This window comes from Panthera uncia, assembly GCF_023721935.1.
Source record: "Panthera uncia isolate 11264 chromosome A3 unlocalized genomic scaffold, Puncia_PCG_1.0 HiC_scaffold_11, whole genome shotgun sequence".
In the NCBI taxonomy this organism is placed as follows: Eukaryota; Metazoa; Chordata; class Mammalia; order Carnivora; family Felidae; genus Panthera; species Panthera uncia.
The window spans coordinates 64,478,272-64,498,975 of record NW_026057578.1 but is presented as its reverse complement, the minus strand read 5'-3'; the positions used below and the strand labels follow the sequence as shown (position 1 = coordinate 64,498,975).

The window sequence follows — 20,704 nt, the reverse complement described above, 5'->3', positions numbered from 1 at the left end:
CTTGCAAAATCATACCTCATAAATCTTTGTCATATCTAGAAAATCTAAAAACTTCTCCTATAAGAGGTGTTGCAGCTGAGAGTGTTTTCTTCACAGTAATACATTATAATTTAAGTCTACCTGAGTTTTGAAACATTTCATTTCATCTCAAACTTCTGTAAATTTCTGCAGCGTAGCAATCATTCAGAATTTCTGGGATAAGAAAAAAAGTACGTTCAAGTAAAAGAATGTATTAGAAACATAGCTTGTGACTGATACACAGGCATAAATTTAGCAGGAACCCATTTTTGAAAGTGTAAATAATGTTGTTGCCAATCCATATTTTATAGAAATTTCTAGCTATGTAATATTACCATTTCTACTTAAAAATGCAGAGAAATTCAGTTGCTTCCATTTCTTGAAAGTTTGAGGCTTAAAAATTATGAATGCCGGCATTCTTGAAGAGGAACACTGTGAGTTTGTAATATCAAAAAGGTACTGGTGTTCTTTTACATTGACAGGCAGATATATTTCCCACAAGTGGAAACACAGGCCTATCCTGGCATAAGGAGAAGCCAGCAAGAATTTTAATCAGGATTTGGCTCAGTCTGTGCTGGTTCTGACTTCACAAAAGTGCATCTTTAGGAAGCACCTTCCACCAAGTGGAAAGCTGGCAAGACACAGCATTAGAGGTTGCTGACACCAAAGCAAGCAAAGCTCACTGAAAACTTAAAATTTTTCCTCCCCGTTAGTTGTTTGGATATGTCTCAAAGAACTACAAACAAAAAAGCAATCTTTAAAATTGATATTGTCCAAAACTCTAATATCCTACCTACTCTGTGTCCAGGATTAGTGGAAAGACACCAAACATTTTTGAAAAGGTCATCTAACCTAAGTAGAAGAATATTGTCTTTCCATGCATGAGCATACTTGGACATGGGAGCTGTGAAAAAGAGATACAGGGAGAAAAGGACAAGGGAAACACTATGCAATGTACTTTGCTGGAAACGAGTAATCGGGAGGATTGGGGGGAGTTACGGAATTTGGGTAGGAAAGCCTTAGAGATGGGAGGGTTAAATCATTGGAGTTGGCAATAACTCCATCTGGCTAGATAGGGGAGTCTAGAGGGAGGGGCCCAAGGGTGCTAGAAGACCGTACTTGTGATGGTAGTGCTCAGAGTTAATCTGACTGCGGAGAAATGGCATTGCAGAGGCAGGGAGAGAAGGCAACAGCATGAGGAAGGGAAGTGCCCGAGGGACCACGAGAAACCCAACTGCAGTTCTTTTTGTTTATTCAGTCAGATCCAGTTTTTTCCTACTTCCTCGTCTCCACACCTCTGCCCCTCCCCACCCCCACCCCTGCAAGAAAAATCCATGTTCACTGGCCCAAGTTTCTTTAACTTAGTCCTCCTTCATCCCCTGAATGATTTGTGGAGCCTGGGGCTGGTAATCATTATTTAGCAGTGACTTCAGCATTAATCAATTAGAACTGGAATGATATAACTTTGTTCCCACTCAGCCCACTCACAACCACAACCTTTTTGTGCTACAGAGAAGTAATGTGGTCCCTTGGCTATCTTGCTGCTGATTAACGGACTGTTGGAAGGGCCAGTACAACTCCCACAATAGTCTAATGCTTTCCTGCCAGATTGGCTTAAAAAAAAAAGGCAGCTGATCGTGTCAAACCACGTTAGCCAATACCTGTATTGTCTGTCTGAATTATAAAGCACAACAGTACATCTCGTTCTCTGCAGTTCATTATTAGAAGAAAGAACATGAGGAAGTATTAGACCATGCCTGTATCATATGAGACAGCTGGACAATCTTGCTCACTCCCGCACTGCCCACTGGAACATGTCATCTGCACATTGATACAGTGATGATGACTCTTAAAATTACATACAATAGCACTCTCTCCTCTCCTCCTTGCCTAGATGCAGTTGAACAGTGACTTTCAGAGACAGTGGGAGGATATGGCCTTGCCAGCTGATGCCAAGGACCTAAGATTTAAGTACATAAAAATAACTCATTAACCTGCCCCTCCCAAGTCACCCGCTCCACATACATCATTGCCCTAAGAGGAATCAGGTTCCCTAAGGTCATCCTAAGGGTGTCTGTGGAATTTTCGACTTCCTCCCTCCACAGACACCCTTACGCTGGTCTTTTGAGGCCTGCGCACTCCCAGGAAACAAAAGCAAATTTCTCCTGTGTGAAAACATCAAGAGCCAGAAAGAATGGAACACTGCATGATTTATCTCTGAATCCCTCATCCTGCTGGATAATGCCCCAGGGTGGAGTTATTCTTGCTGTCACAAATAATTCAACCCTGAGTGGATCAACATGTTTAAAAGAAGTTTCCAAATATGTCTAAGACTCTAGGTGCAGAAACTCAAAGTGCCAATTAGCAAGGGCAATTTCAAATAGAAGAGAAATTGGAAATTAGAAAAGCAAAGAGGCACGGGCTACAGCAGAAGGAGCCAGCTCTGTCGGTAACTGGTTGTAGGCTGTCAGTCATGATGCCCATGTCTCGGTTTCCTTGACTCCAAAATAGACACTAAGATGAAAGGAATTTGGTGAGAGAAACTTTTGAGAGATGTTGGTTTATGTTCTGTCTCTGTATTTTTCCTTTTCTCTCTCCCATTATGGCTGGCTTACATGCCTTTACCTCAGGAGAGACTTGGGGGTTGGACTTATAAGCTTTAGTTCCAGATAAACCCATGAGGAGAGTAGGGTTTGAGGAAAGTTGTATTTTCCAGACTAAAAAGATCTGTTCTCCCAGAAGCAGCAAGGATGTTGCCCTATGTGAGGGGCAGTCCCCTCACTATGTATCCCTCGGGGAGGCTGTGTCTTTGCCGAAGAGCCCTCCTTTTCTAGAAATGCATTTTGGGACTTACCCATGTGGGGGTAAGGGCCACCAGATATTCTTGCTTCTAAAGATGCCTGGTCCCTGCCAGAGCCCTCAGTGTGTGCATGAAAGATACTTCTCACTGACCTGAGGTGGATTTCCTGTCTGCCCTACAGCACAGATGCACCAAGTTTAAATTGAATTATCATACTCTCAAGACTCTAGGGAATCATCAGTGGTAAGGTAAGGTGACCATTAGTTTATTATCTATTAAAGCTAAGTATTAACAACTCTTCTACACCATAGGGAATCCACTTTCTTGGGGCTGAATTCATGGAGGGTTTACTTTTGCCAGCCCTGCTTATCATTCCCTTTTCCACACCAGCCCTTTCTGGTCTCCATGTTTTCTCATTTGGGGTGCTTGAGAATGGCTGGCGGCACCTTGAAAAACAGCATGTACCTCCTCCCAGATCCCTGCATGTTTTCTCTAGAGCTGGAAAGGAGTGTCTTTCATCCCCAAGTATACATATCTGACGTCTGTGTTGCCCTGAGGAGCAGCGCCAAGTAACACCACGTAGCTAGAAGACCAGGTCTCCGGTAGGATTCTCTGGGGGCTATGTGCCTTTTTGAAGTTGCTAACAAAACAAACAAAACAGAACAAAATAAACATTGAAAGATCTTTTATGCAATTGTCTTTGTCGTTACTACTGCTGTTTGGTGAAAAGTACATTTATTGCTTCAGGACTGTGCCATAATTAGAAAGGGGCAAAATATTAGTGCAAGTGAAAACCTTCCAGAACAAGCTGCCAGCTTTTGGGATCTCTGAAAGCACTTATTGGACATGATCTCATGTGTGTTTTTCTTGGTAGCAACCATAAATTGCCATGTTCTTTCTGCTATGGCTTGCTTTTCTCTTTAAATATTTTAGGAGGAGAAAATGTATTTTCTGTTTGTTTTGTTATGATGATAACGATGGTTTGTAATTTAGAGAGTCTATATTCTTGATTCAGTCAAAATAATCTTTGGGTCTCTTCATATTTCATGCCTAATAGTCTTTCTCAGAACTTGGAAAACAAAGTAAAATGGTACCCCCAATGTTCCCTTTCCTCTTATCTTTGTAAATCCTCTCATATATCCAAGGAATCAACATTCTCGGAGGGTGAGGGGAGGAAGCCTCCCTCTAAGTTAAGACCTCCTAAATCTGAATTACCTATGTTGTTCAAAGAACTAAGTATTCTGAAAATTCTAGAAACCATAACTCAACTATTCTTCTCCCAATAGAAACTACTAAAAGTAGTCATGTGGTCTATCTCTAAAAGTAGAATTTATTCATTCTTTCTTAATTAAATAAGAAATAAAAGGAAGTCATCCACCAGCTTTCAGAGCAATGACTATAAAATAAGAAATGTAGTTCCAGCCAAGAAAGAAAAGAAAAGGATGTTGCAATATAGGAGCAATATGAGGTCTTACTCAAGTGGATTCTTATGCTTCAACCAAAAGCTGGAAGAATTAACAAAAGCACTAAAGAAAGGTAGAAGAATGCAGACAGTGGAGAAAAGCAGAGGGGTACAGAAAATAATAAGTGTATAAAGTAATAAATTGGAGTCTGGGATGATTCTTAACTAAATTACTTGCAAATTGCAGTTTCAAAATAAAATACGAAGCTGAAAAAATTCATTTCCAGAACAGATAACAAAAATCAATGTGTAACAAAAGCCATTTTGCAAGAAGAGCCTTCAGAGACAAGGTCAGCTCCCTGGAGAGGAGCTGAGACGAAGCAAAGTGGCACAGTGGTGTGCATTCGCTAAAAACCATCGTGGCATGACTCTGTCCACCCTATGTGACAGACAGTGCTCTCAAAGGCAACTGTCTTGCCTCATGTGGTCCACTTACAAAGGGAAATGGGGCTTAGTCAACCGTATTAGTTACTTATTGTCGTGTAACTAATATCTCAAAACTTAGAACTCAAAACAGCAACATTGTTATCGCACAGGTTCTTTCTGTGAGGGATCCAGCCCCACGCAGCTTAGCTGGGTTCTCCTGCTGAGGGTCTCTGTCTTTTACAAGACTGCAATCAAAGCATCCACCAACAGGGCTGAAGATCCGTCTCCCAGCTCACTCAGTGCAGTGGGAGTGAGGACCTCGGCTCCTCACTGTATATTAGCCAAATACTGTCAGTTTGGTGCCTTGTGCCACGTGAGCCTCTCCACAGCTCCCAACACATTGCAGTTGGCTTCCCTCAGAGCCAGTGCGTGACAGAATGCCAAGAGAATGTACAAGATGGAAGTTAGTCTTTTGTAATCTAATCTTAGTACTGACTTTTGCAGTATTTTATTTATTAGAATCAAGTCACTAAGACTAGTTCACACTCAAGGGCAGGGGATTAAATAAGGGTGTGCGGGGCACCTGGGTGGCTTAGTTGGTTAAGCATCTATCTCTTGACTTCGACTCAGGTCATGATCTCATGGTTCTTGAGTTCAATACCCACGTAGGGCTCCACAGTGCAGAGCCTGGTTGGGATTCTCTCTGCCTATCTCACTGCCCTTCCCCCATGCTCTCTCACTCATTCTCTCTCAAAATAAATAAGTAAACATAAAAAACTAAGGGCGTGAAAACCAGGAAGTAGTATCATTGGGAGCCATCTTAAGAGCTGCCACATACTTCAACTTATTTTATTCTTCCCTGAGTTTTATAGCATAGAAATAATAGGCTGTCATCTTCAAGACCAAAAATACTTTCTTTGGACAAAAATGCTCCAGAAATCTTTATTTCCATTGTCTCTTTTATTGACCAGCAAATGGCTTTATTCGTTTACATCATTTATATGGCAATGCGTAGCCCAGATCATCTTAGCCAATAGGCAAACTGTTTGAATAAATGAAGGAAATATTCTTTCACACATTTCATTGGGATGTAAGCACTATGAGGGCAGAGATTTTATCTGTCTTGTTCTCTATTGTATTCCCAGTGTGTACCATAGAGCTTAACAAATAGTTGTTAAATGAAAGGCTTAAACTTACTGGATTGTTATGATATGCCAGCCACTTGATTTCACTCCTTTAGAAATTGAGCATTAGAAATACTTGCATTTCAGGGCACCTGGATGGCTCAGTTGGCTTAGCGTCTAACTCTTGATTTCAGCTCAGGTCATGTTTTCAAGGTGGTGAGATCAGGCCCTGTATCAGGCTCTGTATCAGCAGGGAGCCTGCTTAAGATTCTCTTTCTCTCTCTCTGCCCCTACCCCGTTCATGCTCTCTTTCTCTCTCTTTCTCAAAAAAAAAAAAAAAAAAAAAAAAACTTGTTTTTTTACCCAAAAGGGGAAGAAAGAGATTTTTATCACTTGGGATTTCCAAAAGCAGCCCCCATTGGTGATCATCTTTGTTAACAATTCAGAGAGTCTACTGAAAAAAAGGCCAACTCCATTTTCTCCTAAAGGGAGAGTGTTGCCTTTTCTCCTTTAACACATCTTCCTTTCTGTGGCCTATTACTCATTCTTTGAGAGGACTGTAAAGGACCACAATGAAAAAAAACTTAAACTAGGTTTTAAAAAAAATCATGAAAATAAAATATACACATCATTTTAAAAAGTATAAAAGCATATAAAATGGTGAGTAAATTCTCACCCTTTGATTCCATCCCCAGTCCCACCTCAGCTTCAAAGGTAAGGCATTTAACTGTTTCTTAGATATGATTACAAGTATTTTCAATGCAAATATAGTGTGTGTGTGTGTGTGTGTGTGTGTGTGTGTGTGTGTGTCTGTTTGTGTGTTTATACATATGGTTTCATCATAATACGGTTCTACACCTTCCCTTTTTTCACTTAATGATATGCCTGGGAACCCATACAGACCTATCTTAATTTTTATTGGCTACATAATATTCCACTGTAGGGATGTGCCATAATTTATTCAATTAGTCCCCACCTATCGATACTCCTTTCCACCACCACCACTCCAATGTTTTAGCTATTAAAAACAGTGCTGCAGTGGACACATCTATACAGATATCTTTGCATATTTTGATGAGTTTATCTTAAATTTTTTTCTTAGTGTTTATTTTTGAGACAGAGAGAGACAGAGCATGAGCAGGGGAGGGGCAGAGAGTGAGGGAGACACAGAATCCAAAGCAGGCTCCAGGCTCTGAGCTGTCAGCACAGAGCCGGAGGTGGGGCTCAAACCCACGAGCCGAAGTCAGAAACTTAACCGACTGAGCCACACAGGAGCCCCATTTGGTGAGGTTATCTTAAAGACAAACCCCTAACAGCGGAATTACTAGGCCAAAGAATGTGTGCATTTAATTTTTTGAAAGCTTTTTTATTATAAAATAAAATACAAATACAGAAAACCGAACCAAACCAGTTACAGAGCTTAATGGATTGTTATAAGACAAGCACCCTTTTAACCATCACCCAGATCAAGAAACAGACTGTCAGCCACGTCGTAAGCCCTCCATGTGCTCTATGATCACAACTGCCCCCCACTCTGAAACTAATCACAGTACTGACCTCTGTAGAAGTCACTTTCTTCTATTTTTTTAAATGACTTTACCACCCAAGTGGCATCCATAAACCTGATAGTTTAGTTTTGTCTGTTTGAAAAAAAAAATCTGATCTTTTATACCTCTTTAAACTTACAGTTTTCCCCTCCAAACTTTTCTTTTCCATTCAATTTCTCTGTTGAACAACTCAGGGCATTTGACCAGTGGAGTTTCCTACAGCCTGGATGTTGCCAACTATGTACTCTTGAGGCAGTTCAGCCTGTTCCTTTGTCCTCCAATTTCCTGCAAACTGATGGCTGCATTTGGAGGCTTGATGAGGCTCAGGTTTGATTCCTTTGGCAAGATGATGAGTGGTACATCAGGAGCTACGTAATGTCTAGTTGCCTCTCTTTGTGACTTCAGCAATTACTGATGTTCAATGCTTAGAACCATGCATTTATTATGGGGTGCAGAATATTCTAACTATGTTCTTTCTTTTTCACTTATTAGTTAGAATATTTCTGTAAGACACTTCCTCTCATCTATTAGTTGTTTAAACCTAATGGTACCATTCAGATAGGAGGGCAAAGTAAATGCTTAATTCTTTGCTTTACTTACCAGTTTCCAAGATAAGGAATGTTCTCTACCATCACCCTGCAAAGGTGACTTTTTATTTTACTCATCATGAACTCATGTATTCATACATGTATTCAGCATATCTTATGAGTTTCAAGTCATTGCAATCATTATCTTTTCTGCAGATCAATTTGTCCCATCTTTGGCCTCTTCCACTGGTACTTGAATCTCTTTGACATGACCCTAGTTAGTGATCTGATAGTTTCCTTGCTATCTGATATGACAAGATACTCCAGCCTCACTCTGTATGTCTCATGCCCCAGACTTGAAATCTGCCACTTCTCCAATAGGCCCTGGGTTTTTGTTCAAATTTAAAGTAGGAAGTGGTATTTCAAAATGACAGTCTAGGCACAAACTGTTTCTAAGACTTTTCAATGGACAGAGCTGGGAAATAGCTGTATGTTTGTAAAGAGAAAATACTTCATGAGTTCATTTAAATACTTCCAACTTGAATTTAGTACCATAGGTTTTTATAACCACGACAGGTTCAGAACAATAGTACTAGTGCTACCACCACAAATATGATTTTGCTAAAAGTTACATTTAAAAAAAAAAGTCGTTATTTATTTTTATTTATTTATTTATTTTTCAGAGTAAGCTCTACTCTCAAGGTGGGGTTCAAACTCACGACCCTGAGATCAAGAGCCACATGCTCCACCCACTGAGCCAGTCAGGCGCCCCAAAAGTTACATTTTTTTTCATTTGCTCTCTGCATTTGCCTCTATTGGTCAGAAGTAATTTTTACTATATCCACATTGTCAGAGGATAGCCATTGCACACAGGAATCACTCTCATTTACCCCTCACTTAATCCTGATGCTTCAAGTAGCTCTGTATTTAACACTCACCATTATTTTTGGTATTGATGTGTCTCTAGTCACTCTGGAGCTTGTTTTCTAGGAGATACACAGGAAGTGTTCACAGGTACTGTATCTCCTGAGTCCTTACATGTTGACAAAACTTTGTGTCCTTTGTGCCCGAAAGTCAGTTTTTCTAGATGTAAAATTATCAGCTTATGTTTCATTATGAATCTTAAATTTATTTGTTACTCCATTTTCTTTGGACGTAAGTATTGTTGAAACATTTGATGTTAACCTAATTGTCTTTAAAAAAATAAAAACAAAAAATAATTCACTGCCTTTTAAAAACTATATGTCCAAAGGAATTTTTCTCTTTCTTTAAAATTCAGTAATTTTGTTAGACTATGTCTTGGTTCATCATTCTGAATCAATATTCTCAGGGACACAGTATGCTTTTCTATATGTAGTTCTCTCTCTCTCTCTCTCTCTCTCTCTCTCTCTCTTTCTCTCCCCCCCCCCCACCTACCCCTATGGACTTCCTATGGGTATTTGCTCTAAATATATATATAATGTTTATTTATATTTAATATATTATAGTTATTTAATACATAATTAAATATATATTAATTTATTTCAAGGAAGTTTCTTAAAGATTTTTAAAAGAAATATTTGTTCTTCTTTCTTGCCTTGGGCCTCTTCTTCAGAAACTCCCATTATTGTTTGTTGGGTCTTCTTTGCCTACTGTCACTACTGGTCACTATCTCTTGAACCTTTTTACTTCTTCCTTCATTTCATATAGATTTGGAAGATTTTCCCCTCATTTTTACCTTACACTTAGTTTAAGGAATTATTTGTTATATTCCTTTGCTATTGTGTTCCTTCCTTATAATTTCATTTTTACTTCTGAAATAATTTTTTCTTTTATTTCTTAAAAAAATTTTTTTTAACGTTTATTCAGTTTTGAGAGAGACAGAGAGAGCGTGAGTGGGTGAGAGACAGAGAGAGGGAGACACAGAATCCAAAGTAGGCCCCAGGCTCTGAACTCTCAGCACAGAGCCCAACACAGGGCTCAAACTCCCAAACCGTGAGATCATGACCTGAGCCGAAGTCAGCTGCTTAACTGACTGAGCCACCTGGGCACCCTTTTTTCTTTTATTTCTAATTCTCTTCTGAGTTCTGTCTCCTCATTTCTGATTTTTTCCTAATTTTGATTTATATTGTCCCTTCATGTATAACTTTCCTGATATCTTTCACTTCATTTTGAAATGATAGGTTACTTGTTCTGATCCTAATGTTTAAGGACTTGCCTTTCTGAAGTGACTTCATTGTTTGTAGAAATATCATTCTGCCCCTTAGTTTCTTTTTTCTCACAATGTTTGTATGAAATTTGAACTTCATTCTTTTCTGTTGCTCATTTCTATGTAAAATTAGACTTCCTAACCTTTTAGAAAGAGGCATGGTTTAGTTCAAAAGCATGACTGAGAAGTTAGGAAAGCAGACTTCATGGAAGTCCCTTTTGTTTTTGTGAAGTGTTCAAAAACAAGGTGGCTGGCTTTCTGGGATTTCCTGGCTGTGTTCTTCTCTCCATTTTTATCTGAAATTTCTCTTCCTTTGTCTTTCTTGTTCTAGTCCAGCTCAATTTTGGTTCTGCTCCCAAAAGTTCCTCCTCTGTGGAGGCATCTTGAAAAAGATGCCCTGGCTGGTCTAAAGAGTTCATAGGGTTTACACAACTTCAACCTCTTCAGTCCTTCTTACTGAAGGCTCCATGCAGTCACCAACTATAGGGCACAAAATTCTCCTAGATTTAGCTGTTTTTATCACATTGACCTGCCATGCTTTCCAGTGAATACCTGTTGGCCATTTTTGAGCTTCCCTGGATACACAGTGCCTTCCCTTTGCTTCTTCTTGCACAGAACCATCTGTGCAAGATGCTGATAATGTGCTGGTCTTGCGGCTACCCCCTTCTGCTTGTGTTTTGAAGTTCATGGGGATACTTTGTCACCTAGCTTTACTGCAAACATTTTCGAGGGGTTTTGGATTTTCTGTGGAGTGATTCTGTTTTTGTGAAGGGACGTGGAGAGAGTCAAAGCTATGCTGCTACCTGCTCCATCTTCCCAAAATTTCTTCCCCACTTGAAAATGTGGTTGGTGTTACCAAATTACCTGAAGGGCGATGTACTTCCTGTGGACATCTGCTTTAAATTAACGCACTTCCTATTTCTAATCAGCAGAAGGAAAACAGTGAACATTCTGGGAGGAGACCATACGTCCTAAGCATTTTCATTCTGAGCCATAAGTCTGCAAATGGTGTCAGAGAACTTTGTAAATAAGAGCTGGTGGGATCTTAAATTCTGCAGAATATTTATAGAACCTGTGTGGGCCACTCTGAGATGATCGGTGCCCCTGGAGGACGGACTGCCTTTCAGTGGCCCAGTCAAGAGGACGGTGCATATGCCACAGCATCTTTGGAGCAGAAACTTAAGATCATTGCAGGATCAAGCTTGAATATAAATATGTTGGAGGAATTCATTTGGGCATTTCTCAAGCCACAGATCACATGTCTGTGTTTTTTCAGGTCTCTTCAAAAACTAAGTCAGCTGGGAAGGACAGTTGGTTTGTATTATATTCCCCTATTCCAACAGGCTTCTCATTAACAACAGGCAGCTTCTGACAGGGACTTTTAGTTATGTTCTAAAAACACTAGCTTTTCTGGACCTCATATTTAGTTTATGTCTATACTGTAAAAATGAGTCCAAGGCCCCTAAAATTAGCAACGGGCATGGTATTGTCTAGTCAGCTAGTGCAGATATTTAAGGTGGAAAAAGAAAACATTCTGTGTTTGACTTATCTTTCCAGACTGATGTGTGGATGTGTTCCTAGCCATTGACTAATTCCGTATTTTAGAATATTAGACTTGGTCATCTTCTTCCTTGTACTTGGGTTGACATTTGTCCCTGTGAATTTTGTGTTCACTCCCAATTCAGTGAAATATGAGGCCACCTGCTTAGTGTCCGGATCGTGTAAGGGCATCTCCATGCAGCCCAACTGGCACTGAACCTGCCACTAGAAAATTCAAGATGAAAACCCAGTAGAGGCTTTCTCTGGGGAGTTTCAAGGCCAGTGATGGTTCTCTAAACTAGACAAAACGTGTTTAGAGTGGACAACAGTTTGGTGAAAGATTGAAGAAAACCTGGAGTACCTGTACTACTGATTCTCATTTACTTTTTTGTTAAAGCTTTTCCTGAGTGATTGGGTACACTGCTGCCTTCTTTCAAGACAGACTACAGAAACACTTAAAAGCATCTACTTCTAGAACTAATTAATGTATTTATATGTGTGTTGCTATCATATTCATATGAATTCTACTGACTGCTAGACCACAGGCTATCCGGAAGGTCCCAAAGGGAATATTACCCCTGAAAACTTGAAACCTATACACTCCATCCATTTCTCATCAATCCACCACATGATTTCCATTCATCCATCAAAAACACTCACAGAGTTAACTAAACTTCCACCAGATGTCTGCATTAAGAAATATAACCGACAGGATAGTACAGTAGTTCTCATGTAGTTATTAGAGTAAAACCTCATCAATTATTTACTATCCATTTCCTACACACAAGGTGCCATGCTAAATCATACCCAACCTTATGGGGTCTAGTTTTAAAGCAGTCAACTATGTAAATGCAACTTTTACAATTGACATATGTTAAGTAAGAAACGTCAAAAACTGTATTTTTAAGTTCCATGCACAGAAGGTATGGTTAATTGCTAAAATTTATTTGGCTTATGAGACCTATTTTCTCCTCACTGCAGTGGCCACACGTTAGCCAGAGAATGAGAAGTCTTTTCTTTTTGTTGTGTTTTTTAACATAGACTCTGTGAAAAAAAGATGAGAAAGAACCCCTACAGTGCAGAAGAGAAAATGGAGTTTAGTGAGGGAGTAGAAATGCATTAAAGAGAAAATGGAAGTGTATGGGGAATAAGGAGAGGGTTTGTTGTTTGCTATTATTCAGGAGACAGGAGGGATATGTTGTTTTTTGTTTTGCTTTGCTTGTTTATTTGCTTTTAACACACAGATGAATGCTTAAGTGTAGATAGAAAACCAAAATCAGAGAGGAGATTGCAGCAGCAGACAAGGAGTTTTGAAGGAACGTTCTAGACAAGTGTTTGCTGCAGTAGAGCTATTTTGTTCATTTGTTTTTGCAGTAGGGAAGTTCATACAGCGAGGAAATGTCTGGATAGAAAACATGGATTGATGACAAATGGTTGTGTGACTTAACTGGCTTGTTTATTATTAAAGAAGTAGGTAGGCATCAACCTGGATATATATAGAACAGAGTAGCCTACAGCTCACCTGCTTATTGCCTACTCTTGGAAACCATACACATCGATACAAACATGAAGAACTAGAAAAGGTCCAGAGGACTAGTGAGCTACTGCATGGGGTAAAAACTGAATAGGAACATTATTAAATTTTATGAAAGTATGAAGTTCATATACTGTATAATCAGGAATGACTCACCAGATGATCCAGTGCTAAAACTAAAGGAGAGAAGAAGCCCTTGAACTTTGAGAGATGTAATTTTAGAACATGTAAGAGGAAATTGTACTTTACTCTTGGAGTTATAAATTGGTCACACAAAGAAGTGATACAGACATGGACAAAATAAATGCAATAGGAATTTAGGTAACTGCATGGAGAAAGAACTCATCATGGGTTTTTTAAAGTGAGCTTGAGCTGTTTAGGATATGGCTATAATTTTGTAAAGATGATATCCTGCAGATTAGTTTTATCTTTCCACGAAAACATCTCTTGACTTGTCTATCAGAGTAGTCTTCTGAATGAATGATACTCGGTCTTACCAGCTGGGACATCCAGTACTTAGCACAGTGCCTGGTAGGAAGTAGGCTGTTGGTCTTTGATTTGTTGAATCTCTTTTATACCTCGAAGAAGTATGGCCCTCAGAAAACTGATGTTGTTGACCTAATATCTGGATGTTTAATTTGGATAAGGAAGTCATTTCAGCAGTGCAGATAATGATTTATTATTAATAAATAAACAAACGGAATTAATTGCTATTAGTAATGGGATGTTAATGCACAGGATGAAAGACTGGGTTCCACTGTGGTTTCTACTACTGCCCAAGGACTGGTCCAGTCCCCTAGATAAGTGAAATGACACAGATAAACAAGGTTAGACGAAGACAAACAGCTGCCTTAATAGCAATCTGGTATTGCTTCAAACCCATATTCTTTAAATACGTGCTTCATATTTAGTTAAAGGCAGCCTGACAACCACAGGTGAAAGAGGATAGGATCAGCCTCTTTTCCATTGGCTTGAATAATTTAGTTCTGACCCAAACTTGTACCCTGTGCTCAGCAGAAGAGGTCTGCTGTTAACCCCACCCCAAACCTCTTTGATGGCAGGTGAGTGAACTTCTGTTGTTCTTTGAGCAGCCCCCTTGGGGGCCTCAGCAGCACCTTGGAAATTTCCCACCCCAAACAGCTTCCTGAGGTGTTCTGAGTAAGCATAAGTGTCTCTATTTTATTATATTTCAGTATACAGATTGGGCTTCCATTTCATTTATAGAATGATGCCTGGAGTCCTACCCTTAATTCAGCTCTTCAGATAAAAGAAAGGATGAGAAACAAAGTCTAGTAAATTTAAGATTTTTACTTAAGTTATTTACAGTAGCCATAGATGGTTACTGGATTGGCATCCCATGAGGGTAGAAATTTTGTGTTATTTTTTCACCCTCATCATCTAGCCCTGCATGGACAGACAGAATGTTTTTAGTCAGTGCTGATGGAGATAGCACAGGGATGACTGACAGACAACAATGCTGGATCACTCTCTCATCCTCCACTTCGTGTGGTCCACGGAGGCACCCTAAAGACCGCCGTACTTTATTCTCAAATTGACTCAAGGTGATAATCTGTTCAAGTTGATGAAAGGAGGAGGCATCTTTGGGAGAGGGCTACTCATTTCATGCTAGAAACAGCATAGGAAGTTGAGTTTTTCAAGCCCAACCATTTAAACTGTTCTGTTCTTTCTGAACAGCTCAATGTGCATTGTTAGATTGAGCCGTATGAAATAGCCTGTTTTCAACCTTTTTTGATCTATAGAGAAGCTCATCACAGTGGAAACAGTGTTACTTTCAGCATGACCTCGTAGACAGAACATGAGGATCAGATTCTGAGTTTTGAATTCAAGTCCCAATACTGTGAAACCTTAGAGAATCCACTTAACCTCCCCGTGTCTCACTTACTCATTCGGTAAATACTGAGCTGCTACTATAGGCAAGAAACTGTGGGGATCAGAGTTTCTGCCTCCTCTGGGCCCACAGTTGACTTGGGGAGATAAAATTCACTTGCAAAAAATTATAATCCAGAGCAGTATATGATAGCATCGAAATTGCATTTTTTAAATTAACTGCATCCCAGCAAGATAAATTATTTCCTGCTGCAATAATCAAGAGGACAATGGAGAATAGAGGACAGTTGAGCTTGGGTTTAAAGGATGCTTAAGTTTTGTTACACAGAGGATTGGGGGAGGGCAGTTCAAGCAAGTGACATGGCAGGAGCAAAGGTGCAGAGGCAGAAAACACGATGCTGTTTTGGTGTGGCTGGACAGATGGTTTGTGTGGGCGGGCTGTGGGAGAGAAGACTAGAAACCTGTTTCTTCCATGGCACGTGGTAGGAACTTTTTCGTTTTCATTGCTACACTGAATAAGTAAATTAAGGAAGATTGGTAGAAAGAAACCCCAGAGTGAAAAGCGGGAGACCAGACATCGGCTTTGTCACCAATTCTCTGAACTCCTTTAAGCGTCTCACAATGGGGCTGTGTTGTCCTCAGCTGTGGAATGAAGGTAATTGGACTATGTGGCCCTGAGGGTTACAAGGGTGAAATGAACAATCAGAAAGAAAACTCTTGGAAGAGTAAAACTGCTTTTCCCCCTAACGGGACTCATTACAGATTAAAGTAAATTTAGATACTCCTGGTAACAAATGTGTGTACTTTCTACCTAGAGTACTTTTCAGGATAATCTCATTTCTCATTTACAATTGAAAGAAGCTGTGTGAGTGGGGGAGCAGGGAGCTCAGCCTGTGATCATTCGGGTCAGCTAACAATACAATAAAGTCTCCTGGATGGAGGCATGGACGGAGGGGATGTGGAAATAGCTGCTCCATATCAAACGAGAAGCCCATCGTTGCACCTGGCGTGAAGCCAGGGAAGCAAGCCTCCTGGAAGTAGGAGACTAGATGGAAGATTCTTTGAGCCCAGGAATCTCATCAGATTGCAAAAAGCCTCCTGGTGTCCTTCCAGTTCTACACCATGCCCTTGCTCCAGCAGCTCATGACCCGTGCACAGGTTGCTGATGCAGAACAGGAAGAAGTGCTCTTTGCCAGTGACTCACCTGGAGCCAATCTACTTTGGCGGCCAGCCACCAGGGCAGGATGGGTGTGCCTCCATCACAGCTTCTTGGATGAGCCTTGCTATTTTCAGCCAACTTTCCTCAGCTCTTAGGTTCCAGGATGGACTCTCTACCAGGTCAGAGTCTAAGAACAGCCACACATTTCCCAAATAAGATTTGGTTTGACAGATTCTTCACTGACTCAAATCAGGTCAGACACCCATGGAGACATCCCCTCTGCAGATCCCAGGGAGTGTGGCTTCTTTTGATGTTTACACTCTGTGGATATGAGAAGGTTACTGGCGGACAGACCCATCCACGCGGCACTGCCACCAAAGCCACAAAGGAGTAGCAGTCTTCTGGGGAGTTTTTCTTGGCACTCCTGGCCAAAGTCATTGCCATCTGTCAGGTCAGTGATGAGATGAGCTCATTTCCACCAGTGCGGTGAGTTATCCTAGAAAATCTAGACCAAACCCCTATGAAGCAGAGCCTCAGGGGCTCCAGTTTTCATCATGGAGTATTTCCACAGGCATCTTCTTCCTAGGCAAACACTGGAGCCACCATCTCAAGTAACGCTCACAGGCGGTTCCAGGAAAGGAAGTGAGGACTCAGTGGCCAAGACTTTGGGGCTGGGCAGAGAGGCACTGCACTGATTGCTGCTGTTCCCCAGGTAAGCTAAGTTGGGGCCAGTATCAGGTGCCTCTGATTGGGAGAATCCTGGGCTCTCTCATTCAACTTGAGCCATGCCACGGAGAAGGTCCAAACATAGTGGGAAAGAAGCGTGCAGAAGAGCAATGTGGCCAGTTGCCAGGTATGGACAAGATGAGAACAATTAACATCGCTCCATGTAGAGAATTAGAGCAACACTTCTCTGGACCCTTTGAGAAACTTTCTCTTTCAAATTCGAGTGAGCAAGAAACATACAGTCCAGGAAAGTTCTCCACCATGCCAGTCTCCTGATCTGGGAAATGATATCAAAATACCTCCCTGTAAATCTGGAGGTAAAAATGCCTGCCATTTTTGTGTGTGCCTGTCACTCGTATCAATATTGTTTCTGAAGGATTAGCTGGTGCATGTGATACGTCTCCACTATCATGAGGTGGAGGAGTTTCAGAAGAGTATTGTTTATGGCATTTGGAAGTCTGTCAAAGTCCCAGTACCATAAACGAAGTTAAAGTTTAGACCTTAGGTTCAACTCCAAGAAGACAAGCACAGAGCCTGATGGTGAGCTATTAACAGGACTGGCATTTCACAGAAGAGCTGCCTTAAGCGAGATCAACCTTAACTAATTACACCTTGGCATACAGTGGGGTGTTGCTTGGCAGCCCAGAAAAGTTCTGTCAAGACAGGCAAGGGTCTGAGCTTCAAGGTTGTGTATTTGCATGCTGAGCCATCCAGGAGGACAAGGGTCAAATGAGGTCTCGGAGTTATGGGAGTAGCCATACTCTCACGTGAGGACCTGGCAAGGGTGAGCCATTAGGAACATGTATGGGTATGTCACCACAAGTCTGCATATAGATTTATGGTTTTGATTACTCATGGCTTATTTTTATATAATGACTTATATTTATAGTAGATATTTATGTCCTAAATGTCATTATTCTCTCCCAACATAGACTAGGCTGAAAATTTTAGAAAACCTATTTTTACCATCATAGGTAGTTCACAGAGTTGGGACATATATATCGAAGATGTTTCCACTCCTCAAACAAAGAGGCTTTGGGGGAGTCATCAGATGTGTAAGATTTTCATTCTCTGATACCTACCTTCTGAAAGTGTGTCCAGAATAGTTTCACTAAAGCATAGTTCCAAAAGCAGTGGAATGGACTTTGGAATGCTTGGGGATCTGTGCCTGGGCTTCCTCTATGTGTGACTATTGCATCAGAAAGGTCTTCTTTCCTTTCTCTTAATTTTTTTGAGTATTCTCTCTGAGCAACTCTTCTCCTTCTGAATAACCCCAACCTGTTCTGCTCACTCCTTCAGTGTCCCCTCATTATTTAGGGACTCTTTTCCCTTGGAATTGTTTACTGCATGCTGCTCTGTGATAATTCTTGTCTGCTAAGCCAGAGGCTCCCCAGCACTGGGAACTGCTGCCTCATTAGCCAGGACTTCCCCAGAGCAGGGCCCAGTTCTCATGCACAGGCACAGGGCAGAAGCACACACCTCACCTCTTGTCTCTTCCCCAGGGCCTTTTTGTTGGCCCTTGACCTCAGGTTGCTATTCAGCCACGTGGCTGCAATAGGACCACAGGTGAATAGGCCGCCTCTTCACAGTAAAACTTGCAATCATGGCCACAGCTGATTCACAGATCCTGGAGCCTGGGAATTTCTGGGAATTCTCAGGTGTCTTGTGGAGTCTGTTCCTTCTCTCCATTCTCATGTGCTCTCCCTTTTCCTTCCCTTCTCTTTGTCTCACGCTTAGTTTCTGTAACCTTATCTGAAAGCCTTGTACACGCAAGAAAATCTGCATCTGCCTGTACGTTTTGCATAGGTTAAAAAAAAAAAAAACAAACCTGGGGCACCTGGGTGGCTCAGTCAGTTAAATGTGTGACTCTTGATTTTAGCTCAGGTCATGATCTCACAGTGGTGAGATCAAGCCCTGAGTTGGGCTCCTTACTGGCCATGGAGCTTGCTTGGGATTCTCTCTCCCCCTTTTTCTGCCTCTCCCCTGCTCGCGCATGCTCTCTTTCTCTCTCTTTCAAGAAAAAAAAAAAGACACCAAACTAAAAAGCAAAAACAAAACCAAAAAATAAAATATATTGCAAAGCCTTGGCATTGCCCTTGAGTCTTTGCAGTTGGTGGCATCAATGCTCATGAACTGGTGAAAGTTGGGAGGTGGGAGTGGGGGTGGCTGGATGCCTACTAGAGAGTTTTGGAACTCTCTGAGCTTCACCATATCATATAGCCCCAGGTTATTTGGATCCATTTTGGGGCAACTGCTTGGTCTGGAATTGTCCTCCGAGTTCATTTGTTCATTTTCTTTCTTTCTTTCTTTCTTTCTTTCTTTCTTTCTTTCTTTCTTTCCTTTTCTTTCATTTCATGAATTGGCTGCATTTAGCAGAGTAGAGTTAGTGTTTTTAATGGCCTGAAAAATGATATCCAGATGCTCCACACAAAGGAGGGGCCCTTCCCTCTAATTGCAAGCCTGCCACAGTGATCCTGAGCCTGGTCCCTCCCAGCTGGACAGTTGCCCTGAGCTCCCTGGGGGTCTACCTTGGGAGACCGCCCGGGAGCTCCAACTGGCCCCAAACCCAAGGAAGGAAGGCGAACCATCTGGAATGCATCGTCCAGATCGGCTCCACACTGCCCAGGCACCCTGACAGCTTTTTGGGACTGCTCAAGGCTTGGAATTAATCCATCAGGCTCTCTAGTCAGAGGCCTCCAGACCTCTCTGTCTCCTTGCAGAATTTGGATCCCGTAGAGGCACAATTAGGCCTGCCAGCCACTTCCAAGTTTGGCTTACTCAGGAAAAGGACCAAGGTGTGCTCTGAGAGACACCTTGCAGCAGCTCTTGGACCAGGAACAAATAAAAGAAAGGGAATGGTTTCAGCAAGAGCCTTTCCCTTTCCTCCCCTTCTATTCCCACTGCCATATCCTGACCATCCACTCCAGCCCTGGTGATTGACACTTATTTGGAGAGAAGAAAGAAACCTTGTCCATTCCAGGATGCTTTGGGGAGCCTTTAAAAAGGACAACCTGGCGTTTCATAGCTTCTCTTCACCATGCAAGATCTGCTTGAGAGAAATAAAGGGATAAACTCTTAAGGGGGAGGGAGTGGTTAGAAAGAGGTTTGGAACTATCCTCAAACTAAATTGTAGAAAAAGGATTGAGGGTTTAAAATTTTTTTCTCTGAAACCATAAAGCCCTACAAGCTATCAATGCACTTATTGCAAATTATTTTTTCCTAGAGCAATAAACATTTTGTTAGAGTGCAAGAATGAATTGTTCCTTTACAAAGACTAAACCTCCTTCCTACCATCTTTTCTCTACTTTGGATTTGTTTCTTCATAGACAAGAAAAAGATAATTTAAATCCCTGACCACAGGAGCACAGATTCCAAGTTAATTGGATCCAAATTTAACAGAATCTAGTATGTCTCACATCAGGCTAGTTCTCGCAAATGGTTAGAGTGAAACAACAGCGAATCCCAGAATAACCCAGCACCGCACCTAAGAGTTGCCTTCAAAGCCTCCAGTACATTTGGCAACTGGGTATGTTTCATGTTCCTGCCTGAGTCGTCCACCTGGCAGTTGTTTCTGTGTCTAGTACTCCTCCCTGCTTCTTCCAGCCCCACTTTTAGCCTCTGCTCACCCCTCTGGTGTTGGCCACCTGGAACCAGCAGATTACAACCTAGTATCAAGACAGAATGCTGCTAGCTACACATGAATCTCAGCAGAAGTGAGTGGAGCGGGCCACACTTCTGGATATTGTCCCACTCTCTCCCCGTGTCACCCCCACAAACATTGTGCAGGGGTATTAAAATTTGGACCAGGGAGGAAGTCTTATTGTCCCACGGAAGACAACTTAGAGTTGAGTAGCAGAAGTCCTCTG

The 20,704-nt window shown here is 41.3% G+C and overlaps 1 long non-coding RNA gene across 2 annotated transcripts in view; it reads left to right on the top strand.

Annotated features, from left to right (window-relative positions):
• The window catches only part of LOC125936237 (uncharacterized), a 52,123-nt gene that overhangs the window by 11,928 nt on the left and 19,491 nt on the right, over window positions 1-20,704 (top strand). The window contains exons 3-4 of one of the 2 annotated variants that reach the window (XR_007461966.1): window positions 3,000-3,066; window positions 3,315-3,507. This is a non-coding gene — a long non-coding RNA (uncharacterized LOC125936237). Of the gene's footprint in view, window positions 1-2,999; window positions 3,067-3,314; window positions 3,508-20,704 lie in introns of those variants that run through there. The other variant, XR_007461967.1, reaches the window with a different exon arrangement.